This window comes from Euprymna scolopes, chromosome 28 (genome assembly GCF_053919585.1).
Source record: "Euprymna scolopes isolate OS-2025 chromosome 28, ASM5391958v1, whole genome shotgun sequence".
NCBI lineage: Eukaryota > Metazoa > Mollusca > Cephalopoda > Sepiida > Sepiolidae > Euprymna > Euprymna scolopes.
The window spans coordinates 88,118,764-88,134,333 of NC_136509.1; positions in this window are offsets into that span (position 1 = coordinate 88,118,764).

Below are 15,570 nucleotides of genomic sequence, written 5' to 3' on the forward strand. Positions count from 1 at the left end.
GATCTTCTCTGTCGCGCTTGTGCAGTTTCTGAGCAATCTTTGATTTGTACAGATGGAATTGCAGATAATTGTGTAGAATTCTTCTGACTGTTCAATCAGACAATCCCAATGTTTGCGAGCTGATCGTCTAGGAGACAGGGCAACAGAAAGTCTTAGCTCGAATTCTGTCTGCAGTAGGTTTAGCAAGTAATAAAAGGACTGAGTATGATTTATCTTTGCAGATATGTACTGATGTGACCCTTGTAAAAAATTCACACTTTTTCAATCGCTACTGATGTAGGATTCTAACACATAACAGATAGGTCAAAGTTTAACGCTATGTTTAACTGAGGTCGTTGAATGTTGGAGAGAGGTAGGAAAAGAAGAAAGGATAACAAAAGAAAAGGAAGTAGGTTTAGCGAGTAATAAAAGTACTTATCCATTAACAATGGATTGGAATTTGTTCTTAACGCAGACAAAGAGAAATAATTGTAGGGTTTAAATTAAGGTGTGACGACTGGGGATAACAAAAGGACTGAACAATGGACTAAGGATTGAACAATAGGAACGACACTTGTTTTTTGGGGGTTTTTTCAAGTGTCGGACTTATAGCTCTGAAATTTGCAACTTATAACTGTATTCATTTTGCCGTCATAACTTTTAATGAATAGATTCACTATTCTTCAAAAACATTTATCCAGCAAAAGTACAATATGCACTTGTTGTATATTGGTTTATATATACATCGCGGTAAATGTCGTGAAAATAGCACTCAAGGTGAGAAAAATAGTCTGAAGAATCCAAATAATATGAATTATCAATCCTAATCTCTCAGAAAAGGACAAGATAGTAAAAAATATAATAAATTTATAACTTAAAATATTGCAGCATATAATTTTTTTAATTCAATTTAACATTATATAATTATATAATTATAGGCGGGAGCTCTAATAGCTACACAACGTGACAGGCATTGTTAGTAAATTATATCTACAATGTTTATTCTGTATACCGTGACCGCTACTTGACAGTGCTCTATTTATTTATTTACAAAGAGCTTTTCATTGTGGTAAATAGTAGCCGGCGATATCATTAACGAACGTGCTCAACTATAGATCATTTTTCATTTTCTTTTTTATGCTAATGGGATATCTTACATGCTTCCAGATATTTACTTGCTTATTAAGACACTATAACCGAGAGATCTTTTTACGATTCCTTCTGCACATTTCACCTGATTATCAAGTAAGTATTTTAAAAAATCGTATTATGTGAACCCTGTGCCGCCTATAATTACTGTTTCTTTACATACCATGCATTTATAAAAAGAGTTTTTGTCGCTTCTACACTATTAGGACATAATTTTGTAGGCGATAAATGGAGTTATCAGATAAAAAAACAATGGTTTCAACTGTCTTTTTTTGTCAATCCTAATAAATTAAAATAGTAGCTTCCAAATTATGCAGTCGAAATTACCTTAATATTACTGATTTATTAAAAAAAACAAACACTTTGTGTAAGTAGGTGCAAAAATTCGACTATCTTGTTTAAATCGAAACGGAAGATTACGCCATTTTTTTAACTCTGCTGTGTTCTACGATTGTGTTCACCGAATTCTATTTTTTATTTTCCTTCATAAGTAATTTTCTACCACATCGATTTTCGTAATTTTTGGATATAATCATCTTAAAAATATGAGGAATACGCACAAAATTTACAAGGATGGAATACTGCTGCCACATCTGGGCAGGAGCTGCTAAAAACAGTCTATCCTGCCTTGACAGAGTACAAAATAGACTTCGTGGCTTAGTGGGGGATGCCATTTTCTCTTCCCTGCAACCTCTCTCCCACAGAGCCTATCTTTGTTTTATCGTTATTTCCATGGCAGGTGCTCGTCTGAACTCCAATCTCTGGTCCCCCTCGCCAATCTTTTAAAAAAACACCCGTCTAGCTGAAACCACTGTCAAAAAATTTCCTCCACTCTATATCTGTGCCTAAATCAAAACGTAGATTCCATGAATAAAGCTTCTTTCTTAGAACTGCACGCCTGTGGAACTCTGTTCCGTCTGCCTGCTTCCCTCTTGACTACAACTTGGATGTCTTCAAGTCCAACGTAAACAAATTCCTGATGAACCGCCCCCTTTAAGTAGACACTTTATATATCCACACTAACGTACTGTACTTACAATAACCGTTATCCCTGAGTGGCTTCCGGGCATTGATAAGTGGTGACCATCTTGTAAAAAAAAAAAGTATACCATTGTTTTCATTTGAAATTCAGTATTGCGATTTCCGAAATTACGTCATAATAAGGTAGAAGCGCCGAGTTTTTATGTGATGAAATGCCAATTCAAATAACTCACAGAAAAACAAATGATTATTATGCATTGTGTAAATCGTACGGAGTGGCCAGTTGACAGGTTGATTTCGTGAATTTATACGCTCATCAAATGGTTCTTTACGTAACTCGATCATATCGCGCGCTGTGTGGCATGCGCCTCAGTCCTCCGAAAAATAAAAAAAACATGAGTTAACAAAACAAGCTGAACTTTAAAAGCATAATTCAGCAAGTAATTAAAGTAGCGCATTTGTCGCCTCTAAAAAAAAAATGTACCATCCCCCCCTCTCTCTCTCTCTCTCTCTCTTTCTATCTCTGTCTCTATACGTGTGAGCGTGTCTGTCTGTCTATCCGTAATAAATTTAAAAATATACATGCCAATCAAGTTACACGGAATTTACCGAGTACTATCCTCAAGGGGATTTGTCAGATTTTTGCCATATCCTAACGAGTTCTCAGGAGAATGAAACACCAAAAGTTCTGTATACCTAGTAGTATGTAGTTCTTGATGAGCCGGTCCATATAAGTTATCAAATTCACCGAATTTTCATTACTAATGATTACTATATTGTCCAATTTCTACTGTACACTCTTTAACACTTATCCTTGAGTGGCATCTTGGCCTTGATAATGCGGTGATGCCTATGTAAAAAAAAATACCTTTAATGTCATACTAGCGGGATCTGTGAAAATTCCACAGCGGACTCATTCATATGCAATATATTGCTGTTGGTATTCTGTAGATGTTCAGCGTAAATAGAGACGCTCTGATATTATTGTACCCCTTTTGGTAAAGCTGTAAAAGTATGTATCAATGCTAGCAGGGACGGCCAGGTCGTAAAGTACGCTTAAATATGATAGTTTAATTCTTGCAGATTTTGTATATATTATTATAGAGTTAATGTGCTATCGATTTTTATATATTATAGAGATGCGATTTCCAAAAAAGTGTATATTCATATGAATTGGGCTTATCAACTGTAATTGAAAGCGAACAAATACTTATGATATATATATATATATATATATATATATATATATATATATATATCATATATATATCATATATACACATATCATATATATAATATATCATATATATATCATATCTATATATCATATATATATATATATATATGTCATATATATATCATATATATACCATATATATCATATATATACCATATATATATATATCTATATACTATATATATATATCATATATATTTCATATATACATCATATATATACATCATATATATATCATATACATATCATATATCATATATATCATATATCTATCATATATCATATATATCATATATATATATATATGTCATGTATATATTTCATATATATATATCATAAAGATATCATATATAGATTTCATATATATATATCATAAAGATATCATATATAGATTTCATATATACATATATATATATACATATATATATATATATATATATATATATATATATATATATAACTTGAATGCCATCAGCTAGAATCGAAACCTAAATCAAAACTTACAAAAAATTATTAATAAAATTATTTTTTTAAAGTATAGATTACTGGAGTGCCATCAACTAAAATCGAAACCGTAACCAAAACTTATGAAGAATTCTTCGTAAAATTATTTCTAACAAGAGATGGAAGTCAATAATACTTAAACGACCTGGATATAAGCGTGACAGAAAATAACATACTCGCTGTCGTATTAATATATAGACATATTTCTAGTACTTACTAAGCCGTATATATATAGAGAGCACTCTCAAAGTAAATACACAAAATAAATACATAAAATTTTATGCACATATATTAAATACCAATACATGTGTGCGTGTGTGTGGTTGCAGAATGTTCTTGAAAGCACTGATATATAATCTGTACTTTTAAATCCATCATGCACAAAATCCGGATTTGAACAAACCTAGTCAAGAGTATCAACTTGCCAACATAGTAACCACTCGGCTATCCAGTTATGTTCCTCTCACATCAACTCATACCAAACAATTATGTCGCTGAGAATCGCTATAATTCCCGATTTATGTGGAGAGTATTTCGATATCAAAGCCAGTTCTTTGTGTCACGCGGATAATGAATTCCTCCCGCCCGTTCACAGGACTGTTTTTGTCTACAACGAGCAGAGGTAAACAACGCCATATTTTGCCTGGTTGAAATAACCTATCATTTTTTAGTCTCTTTTTTTTTTTTTTTTTTTTTTTTTCTTTTTCAACGCGTATACGCACCTCTATTCTAGGTAAGTCGTTTTTGTGTGTGTAGTTTTACTTACATTCTTTTTTCCTTTCCGTGTTTCGATTTCTTTTTCTTCTTACCGTAGCGTTAGCAGCTTCCGGAGGTATGGCAGAGAAATATATTTCTAATCCTAGCAACGCTGCCGGAAAAAAAGGAGCTTCCGGCCTCGGAGAATGCGAGAGAACAAAAGTGCTTTTCGCGATCGTTTTTGTCCGTCTTATATATACGTAAGTTTTGTTTCTTTGTTCGCAGTCTACAATCGTGATGTCTTTATAAGCAACGTATTTGGATCTGCCTATTAGAAATCGAATGCTGGCCAGAGAAAAGCGGTTTCATTTATTTTTTTTCTTTTTGTAAGCCTTTGGTGTTTTGTTAAGGAGATTTCCAAAGAACAAAAATCGAGTCTAGAACCAAAAGCGGAGATATAAGTAGCTTTTTCTTTGCCTCGATTGTTATCGGCGATTGCAATTAAAGTTATGGCTGTTATAGACGCGGTTGTTGCTGTTATGCCGCTGTGTGGTCTGTTGTGATTTTATTAGTATTTTATATAACTGGCTACTGGAAACAATTATCAAATAGTTGCGAGAAAATGGTTAGATCATTGCACCACGCGTGACGCAATCTTCTACACAGGCGTCAGATTTGTCCTAAAATTTTTTTTTTACATGGTAGTCAGCACTTATCAAGGCCCGGAGGCCACTCGGGGATAAGGGTTATTGCGTATACAGTAATCAATGGGATAGTATCGTAGTAATCGTTAGTAATGGAGATTTGATAAAGTGTCTTACTTAAGGGGGTGATTCATCAGGAATTTGTTTATGTTGGACTTGAAGACATCCAGGTTGTAGTCAGGTGGGAAACAGGCAAATGGAAGAGAGTTCCACAGGCGTGCACTTCTAAGAAAGTTTTGTTCATGGAATCTACGTTTTGATTTAGGCACAGATGAATAATGGGGAAAATTATTAACAATGGTTTCAGCGAGACGGGGGGTTTTCGTGAAAGATTGGCGAAAGGGGGCAGAGATTGAAGCTCGGACGAGTACTTGCCATAGAAATAAAGATAAAAAAGACAGACTCGCAACGTCTCTTCTGTGGGATGAGGTGGCATGGAAGAGAAAATAGCATCCCCCACTAAACCACGAAGTCTATTTTGTAATCTGTCAAGGCAGAATAGGCTGTTTTTAGCAGCTTCTGCCCAGGAGTGGCAGCAGTACTCCATCCTTGGACGTACACTTGGCTTTTATATAGATAGAGAATTTCATCCTCAATTAGATATCTTCTGGAGCGATAGAATGATCCAACCAATTTTCCGGCGACCTTGGCAACAGGTTTGATTACGTGTTCCATTTCAGGTCAGCCGATATAAAATAGAAGATTGCTACCGCATGGAGAGGTGCACCAACCAGAGCTCTTTTTCTTTTTTTTTGGAAGAGTACAATCAAGTGTGACGTACTCCGTTCAATATATCTCATTTCTCACAGAAGAAACACAGTTACTCTTTCTCTGTTCTTTTATTTATTGCATGAGAGTAAGGCAGGGCGTCGGCTGTTACTGTGAGGGAAACACAATCCCTGAAATATAGCACTCAAGTTTTGGACAGAAATTAAAATTGGCTCGGTTTCAAAAGTTTTCTTTCCTTTACTGGCCGAGGACAGAAAAGATCAAACGTAGTAGCAGAACAGATTCTACGCTTTTCCATAGTTCTCTAAATAACATATATCTAAGCGCGTGTGAATATTTACATCTATTAGAAAAACTCGACTTCTGCCGCTATTGCAAATAGCTGTCCGCTCATCCTCTGTTAAATACATTATATATCTGTGTGTATGCCGAGTGTATATATAACACACACACACACACACACACACACACACATATATATATATATATATATATCGATAGCATATAAAAAGTTAGAAGAAATAGTAGACCCCCCCCTGAGAATCTCGGCGAAAAAAGCCTTTGGCGGACATACACAAAAATGCACACACACACACACACATTTTCGCTTTTATATATATATATATATATATATATATATATATATATATATATATATATATATAGGCACCGCCAAAACTGGGGGGGGGGCAGGTCAGTACTTTTTGACGGACCGTCTTTTTAAAAATCTACCAAAAATCAGGTAATTATCCGATCAATACGAAATTTTCAGCGATTATTAGAGGAAGAATGAACTTTATAACAGTGTACTTATTTTTCATAAACGATATTTATATATATATATATTTTTGCTTACAAAACCCCCCTTGTTTTGAAGTGGGAACAAATATGCTTAAAATAATCATCTGAAACTGAAATCAACATATTGTGTTGTTGTAAGGGACAGAATTATAGATTAAAAAAAAATTGTTTGCATACCTTATTTTGACGTCTGAATATCAGAACTTCGATTGTGTTTAATTATCCCGCTTTTGAGTTTTGAAGTGTGAAATTCGGTGAATATGTTGAGTAAAATAATTAATTTAAGTTAAGCAAAACAAACAAAAAAATTTTTTAATATTTATACGAAAAGCTATTTTAAAATTTTTGATAAATAAATTAACAATTTTTTTTTAGCGAGCCGAATAATGCATGACCATTATTAAACAGGGCATGCTTTGAATAATCGATACCAAAAAAAAAAATTCGAGAAATATTGTGCCCTTTGTGTTAAAAATAGCATCATTTTTTCGATCCCGTTTGAAAACATTTGCCGCCTTTCGACTACGGTGGACCAAACGCGCTGAAATATTTTTTTTTATTCTGCTTTAAATTGTCCCCCCCCATTTTGGGGAGCCTGGCCCCCACACACATACACATTAAAAACCAAACGTATATAAATGGTCACCCATCTGGTACTGGCCAGCCTCAGCTTAATAATACATTGAAATTTTCGTCACTGAAAAATAAGTTTTTTTGGCCTGTTTGGTCTTCCATAGTTTGCTTTTTATCAAAGGAAAACGTAAACAGAGTCGATCTGAACTCTACGTCAACGCGAAATATCTGGTTACCTATATGAATAAGTGGAATCATTTGAAATTCAGGTACTTATATTATAATATTTTTGCATATTCTCTTAGAAAATCATCCTAAATCTTAGTTAGACAATAAATAAATTAATTAATTATTTCAAAACCCCTGTTTTTTAAATATTTAAGTACGTTTTTTGTGCAAGATAAAAAATGTCAATTGTTAACTTTTTGGGAAAATTTAACATTTAAAATTGAATTAAAAATAGTAGAAAAAGTTTGACATTATTCTGTTTTCTATATGATAAAATTCAGGGTTTTATCTTTCTGGAAAAAAAAAGTTACTCAGAAATAATGGATTTTAATAAATGTAATTTCGTTTTAAAAAACAACAACAACTTGATTTTGCGGCCATTTTTGGCGGTGCCTATATATATATATATATATATATATATATATAATGGCAAAAATGTGTGTGCATTTTTGTGTATGTCCGCCAAAGGCTTTTTTCGCCGAGATTCTCGGGGGGGGGGGCTACTATTTCTTCTAACTTTTTATATGCTATCGAGATCATAATATGTAACACTTACGAAACGACGTCGTAAAAGTCTTTTATTTCAGCGACTTTTATCTTACAAAAGTCGCGCTGTAAATTCGTTTTCTCTCTACTGCTCCTACAGCTGCTGCTATTGCATGAGATTTGACATAAGAACTAACCTGGGTTTATAAACACTTATTTTCGACTTATCTGAAGTTACTGCTTTCGCGGTGTCGTGTTATGTCCTCAGACTATTACCCTCAAGTCTTTGGGTTCGAGCCTATCTTCGTCCCAAAACATTTTTTTTGTACTTGTTCGTTTTGTTTTTTTTAAATATGTAAACAGGGTTATTACTTTTAGTTTCCATCTACCCCCGCCACACACACACACACCTATTTTTCGCGTTCGCTGTTTTTTTTTGTTTATTTTTGTTTTTTGTTCAGATTTTTTAAAGAAGTTTTAACAGCGTTCGTTTGTTTGGTTTTTTTCCATCACGTTCACGTTTTCTATTTTTAGTTTTGTTTTAACATCGTTCGTTGCATCATGTTCGTTCGTTTATATTCAAACAGGGTTATTACTTCGCTAATTCTTTTGTTTTGATTACCCCCCCAAACACATACACCTCTAAACACCGGAGCAACGCCGGGTACTCCCGCTAGTCTATGATATAAATCTCACCTGTCTGTTTAAATGTATTTATGTGTGTTTGTATGTCTCGAAAAAAACTTTCGAAAGAGGTGACAGATTTTCACAAGATCGGAATTATTTTGAAGCTCAGCCTTTCTAACGACAAATATCTAAAAGTTGGCCGATTGTCTTGTGTTAATTTAAATTTTCGCTACTTCCGGTTTGACGATGGACACAACAGCAAAGACGTCACGTTTTTTTTCACGTTCTTTTCCTCCTTCGCGGTACGGTTTCGAGCTTGCCTACCCTTTATCAGTTTTTTTTTCTTTTGCTCAACACAGACCTCCATACACCGGGGCAACGCCGGACACTCAAGTGTACATGCTATATAGTCGTCTATGTAACGCACATGCACACCCTTGAGGGTATGCGTGTCCGTTTTCAACATATAAATTAAATGGATATAGATAACTTCAACAATCGATATCTTGTTGTAGACGCGCTTCTGAAAATGTAAGTAATTTTCTACCTCGACAACTCAGGCAACAAAATTGTTTTTTTCTACATTTACATTTATTCATGTTGCGACTTTTTGTCCTGGGGTTGCGCGCCGTACTTTTTTGTGGCTTACAGATTACTGTCTTTCCAGCCGTATGCATCCATGGCTGAACATGCTTGTCCCGTCTCTTCGTTCCAACTGTTTCGCTCAAAACTCACTGAATAACCACCAACTGATTACATGTATTATGAAATCATTTCGTTACGTAATTCACTGTAAGTAACGAAAGAAACCAATCGATGATACAACTTGTTACGTCTTTTGAGGACACACACTACGTATTTTGTTTTTGTTAGTTAACATTCTTTTTATAAAGTAATTATTTTCTGAAATATTTTGATATAAATAAATTATTTTTTTTTTTTGCACCGTGGACACCACTTATCAAGGCCCGGAAGCCACTCAGGGATAAGGGTTATTGCAAGTACAGTACGTTAGTGTGGAGATTTCATGAAGTATTTACTTAAGAGGGTGGTTCATTAGGAATTTGTTAACGTTGGACTTGAAGACATCCAAGTTGTAGTCAGGTGGTAAGCAGGCAGACGGAACAGAGTTCCACAGGCGTGCAGTTCTAAGAAAGAATCTGTGTTCATGGAATCTACGTTTTGATTTAGGCACAGATAAAGAGTGGGAGGAATTTTTGACAGTGGATTCAGCTAGACGGGTGTTTTTCGTGAAGGATTGGTGAGGGGGAACTAAAGATTGGAGTTCAGACGAGCAACTGCCATGGAAATAACGATAAAACAAAGATAGGTTCGCAACGTCTCCTCTGTGGGAGAGAGGTTGCAGGGTAGAGAAGAGGGCATCCCCCACTAAGCCACGAAGTCTATTTTGTACTCTGTCAAGGCAGGATAGGCTGTTTTTCGCAGCTCCTGCCCAGATATGGTAGCAGTATTCCATCCTTGGACGTACTTGGCTTTTATATATATAGAGAATTGCATCAGTAGTGACATATCCTCTGGAGCGGTAGAAGGATCCCACCATCTTTCCAGCGACTTTGGCAACAGACTTGATGTAGGTGTTCCATTTAAGATCAGGAGTAAAGGACAACCCCAGAAGCTTGTCAAAACATGGGGCTTCTCCTAGACGAGAGCCATCCATTTCAATTGATGCCAGATTGGGATCAGAGCGTTGATGATGTAAAGATAGGAGTTTGGTTTTAGATGCATTAAAGGTAACCAGCCACGTCTTCCCCCACTGAACCACGCGCTCTAGATCAAAGGAGATTTTTTTTTTTTTTTTTTTTTTACAAAGGCGTCACCACATTATCAAGGCCCAGAGGCCACTCAAGGATAAGGGTTAAAGAGTGTACAGTAGAAATTGGTCAATATAGTAATCATTAGTAATGAAAATTTGGTAAATTTGATAACTTATATGGAACGACTCATCAAGAACTTATTTACTTTAGACTTGAACACAACCATATTGTAGTCAGCCGGAAAGCAGGAAAACGGAAGACAATTCCACAGGCGTGCAGTTCTAAGAAAGAAGCTTTGTTCATGGAATCTACGTTTAGGTTTAGGCACAGATAAAGAGTGGGGGAAATTATTGATAGTGTTTACAGCTAGACGAGTGTTTCTTGTGAAAGTTTGGCGAGGGGGGACCATAGATTGAAGCTCAGTTGAACACTTTCCATGAAAATAACGATACATCAGAGACAAACTCGCAACATCTCTTCTGTGAGATAGAGGTTGCAAGGAGGAGAAAAGGACATCTCCTACGAGGCTACGAAGTCTATTTTGAACTCTATCAAGGCAGGACAAGTCCTTTCTAGCAGCTCCTGCCCAGATGTGGCAACAGTATTCCATCCTTGGACGTACCTGGCTCTTATATAGGTAGAGAATAGCATCAGCAGTGAGATATCTACTGGATCGATAGAAAGATCCCACCATTTTTCCAGCGGCCTTGGCAACAGATTTGATATACGTGTTCCATTTAAGATCAGGAGTAATGGTCAAGCCCAGAAGCTTGTCAAAACTTGAGGCCTCCTGAAGACGAGAGCCATTCATTTCAATTGATGACAAATGTGAATTAGAATGTTGATGATGTAAAGAGAGAAGCTTGGTTTTAGATGCATTAAAAGTAACCAGCCACTCCTTTCCCCATTGTACTACGTGCTCAAGATCAGAGGAGAGAGAATTGGAGAGAACTTGGTCGTTTACTGTCTTAGATGTGCTACCATAAATGGTAGTGTCGTCAGCATAAATGTCTACAAATGATGTAAGGATATGATTTGGAAGATCATTAATGTAGATCAGGAAAAGAGTTGGGCCCAGGATGGATCCCTGAGGGACACCGGCATTAATACTGTGAGCTTCTGATTTTTGCCCCTCAACTACTACTCTTATGAACCTATCAGAGAGAAATGATTTAATAATTGAGAAGACTTTTCCAGCTATACCATAGCTAGCGATCTTATGAAGTAAACCTTTATGCCATACCCTATCAAAGGCTTTAGATATGTCAAGAGCAATTGCCCTAGAAAGATTGCCACCGTCGAGAGATTTGCTAATCCTATGCGATATAACTGTAAGGACATCTGCTGTAGATCTAGCAGAACGGAAACCATATTGAGTGTCACTAAGAAGGTCATTTTTGTTGAGATGTTTGATTACTTCTGTATTTAACACAGATTCTAGCAACTTACTCATGACGCACAGGAGACTTATTGGCCTGTACTGAGAGGGGGATGAGCGATCACCTGAATTCTTAAATACAGGGCATACTGATGAGATTTTCCAGGGAGATGGGAAACTATTCTCCTTAAGACAACGTTTAAACAGTTTTGTAAGTATGGGCGCTAATTCAGGTTGAAGTTTTTTGAGTACTATAATTGGAATACCGTCAGGGCCAGTTGCTTTACTCGAATCAAGGTTTTTGATTAGCTTCGCAACATCACATACAGATATACGTATATCACATAGCGTGTTTTCTGATACAGGAGGAAATATTGGGGGTTGGCGGTCTTGGTCACAAAGGGTAGAATTAGCTGCAAAGTTCTTGACAAAGAGTTTGGCTTTGTCAGATGCTGACGAGATTACCTCAGGTCCATTGATAATAGTTGGGATGGAGCACACGCTTCTGTTCATGATTCTGTTTGCTATTTGCCAAAACTGGTGGGAACCAAGCCGCTGCTCAGCTACTTTGGACTTAACAGATTGAGCATACAACACTCTTGCGTTCCTTATTACTTTCTTACAATGGTTGCTGGCAGTCCTGAAAACGGCTTTAGTTTCCATACATCTATTACGTTTGAAGCAGTGGAAAAAGTGATTTCTGTGCGCAATGGCAGCAGCACATTCTGGAGAGAACCATGGCTGGCTGTTAGGTTTTTGCTGAAACTTTTTAGAGGGTATGAAATGGTCAATACCTACAATTAACCATTCAGTTAGGTCTAATACTATAGAGGGCACATCCTTTTTAAACATGGAATGCAGAGGTAGATCAGATATAAATGTACGGAAGCTATCCCAGTCAGCCTTAGTGTATCGATATACTGTACGATGAAGAGGTACGTCTGGGGACTTATTATATTTCATTTTTATCTTGATTGATACAACAGAGTGGTCGGAAGATCCAAGAGGCGACAGAACAGAAACTGAACATAGTTCAGGGCAAGTTGTGAGAAAAAGGTCTAGTAGACTCGCATACTGGCCGTCATTGTCAGGCACACGGGTAGGTTCATGAACAATCTGAGTGAGGTCATAGGCAATGGAGAAATCATGACAGAACCTCCCCTCATCATCGGTCTTGTTTGAGTGGGTCAACCATTCGACGTTGTGAACATTGAAGTCTCCACATATGTGAATGTTAGCTGAAGGATATGTAAAAAGGACTTGGTCAATTTTCTCAGATATGCTTTGAAAGATAGTAACTCCGCTGTTGTGGGGGCGATAGAGAGTAAATATAAATGCAGTAGTGTGAGCTAAAGCAACCCGGAAGCACATATAGGGTAAGTTAGGATCTTCCCTGGAGATGTCCCTCCCACATGGAAAGCTATCTTTAATATAGGCACATATTCCATGCCCATGACGATCTTGGGGGTCAGTTTTAGAAGTTAAGTTAGAGTATCCTGAAATTGCAAACTCATCTAGGGAACTAGCCTGTCCAATGCCAGTTTCACTTAAAAATAAAAGGTCTGGTTTAGTCTCCTGTAATTGGGTTTCAACCTCTGGAAGGTTAGAACGAAGACCCCTGATGTTGGAGAAGGAGACATGGTAGTAGGGGTCTACGTTGGAAGTTGGAGAACCGGGTTTAATCGTGTATTTTTTCTTGAAACTTGTCATGATGAAATTTTGGAATTTGTGGACTAGGTCGACAGATTTACTTAGAGCAGGACAGAGAGGGGAAATTAAGAGAGAAAAAGAAACGAAGAAATTTTTTTTTTATTTGTAGCTAATGATAAGGTAAAGCCGTAACAATTACCCACTAGTATGGCATCGAGAGGACCCACCAGAAGCTACTGCATGGTCCAGAATCCATTCACCAAATGGCAATACAGCAGCCCCAGTACTTTGCACCTGCTGATAGGACAGCCTCCTTAGTGGTTAATCCAAGGTTCGGGTCGCTGACTATCAGGCGGATAACGTCAGCCCATACAAAACGTTTACCTCCAGCACCCTTACTAGTGACATGGCTACAAGGATAGACATAGAAACAGAAAATTTCCGCCATCTCAGCAAACTGTTCGCAAAAATACTGCCAACCTAGAAAACAGCTTTTTCTTCTCCCTTTGTCCGAAAAATCACTCATTTAAAAAAATGAAGACTGAGGGACAAATAAGAAGAAGCGAGAGTAACAGGAGCTGCCGATAACGCACCCACAATGCGTTTTCTACTCTCCATTAAAAAAACAAAAACAAAAAAACTATTAAGTATTGTACTTAATAAAAGTCCAACAGACGTGTTTAAGGGAAAGTATGGTGATAGATTCCCCTCACACGCACTAAAAATGAGTATAATTCGTAATTTTTGCTATCAACTCGGTAGATAAATAAACATATGTACGAGGAAAAAAAAAAAAAAAAAGTTAGCATTTAATAAAACAGAAATACACAAATTAAATACTGAAATAAAATGGAGTTGTTAATATTTTAAATCTAAAATAAAAAGCATGATTGAAATCACTTATCTCAACAAAAACAATTCCGTCTCCAAATTGCAAACTGCATTGAAAGAAATTCAGTTAGTAGCGTTCAAAACATTTTTTTTTTTTAAATTAGCCGTTGAAAGTCGTGATTTTATTCTGAACTTAAGCTAGTAACGTTTTAAGAAGCTTACGACATAAAAGAAAAGGCTGATGGTGGGGGGGGGGGTTCTTCCGAAAGTAAGTTGGTGCCGTTATAAGTAATTTCGAGATAAGATGGAAGCCGGTATTGGACTAGAAAAAAGCTAGCATTTAATAAAACAGAAATACACAAATTAAATACTGAAATAAAATGGAGTTGTTAATATTTTAAATCTAAAATAAAAAGCATGATTGAAATCACTTATCTCAACAAAAACAATTCCGTCTCCAAAGTTACAGCCTTTGATGTGTTGCCGTAGATGGTCGTGTCATCAGCATAGATGTCAACGAATGATTTAAATATGTGTTTACGGATATCATTGATGTAGATCAGGAAGAGAGTTGGGCCCAGGATTGACCCTTGAGGGACTCCAGCATGATTTTTGTTCATCAACCACTACTCTTATGAGCCTATCGGAGAGAAATGATTTAATGATTGAGAAAACATTTCCAGTTATACCGTAGCTGGAAATCTTGTGAAGAAATTTATCTTTGAACATTAATTTCGCTTGGATAACATGATTGAGAGAACTAGGGCTTTCAAGATCAAAGTGGAGTATCTGTTCCACAGATGCTACACTTCAATTTCTTGTTCTCTGACAGTGGAGGAGAAATCCTTCATGACTGAGACAATTTTTATTTTTGTTCCTTTTCTCCACATTAAAAAACATTATTCCTGTTACTATGTTTACAAATATAAGTAACGATGATAGCAATTAATTTGGCGTTACCTGGACTAACTATGTAACACTTAGAAAACCAAGAAATTTTACTTTGTTTAAAATAGACCTTTCACCTATGTGCCAACTTTCATGATGTTGACCACCTTAAAATTTATTCCTTTAATTCAGTTGACATTCATAATTCTTGACGGTATCTGTTTCATAACACAAAATCATTCACTTCATTATTATATCAGCCAGTGAATCTATTTTGCCCTTAACTCATCAGAAGAAATAGAAGTAATCAATCCACCAAATTAGAAATAAAATGCGTTTGGACATGATTAAAAA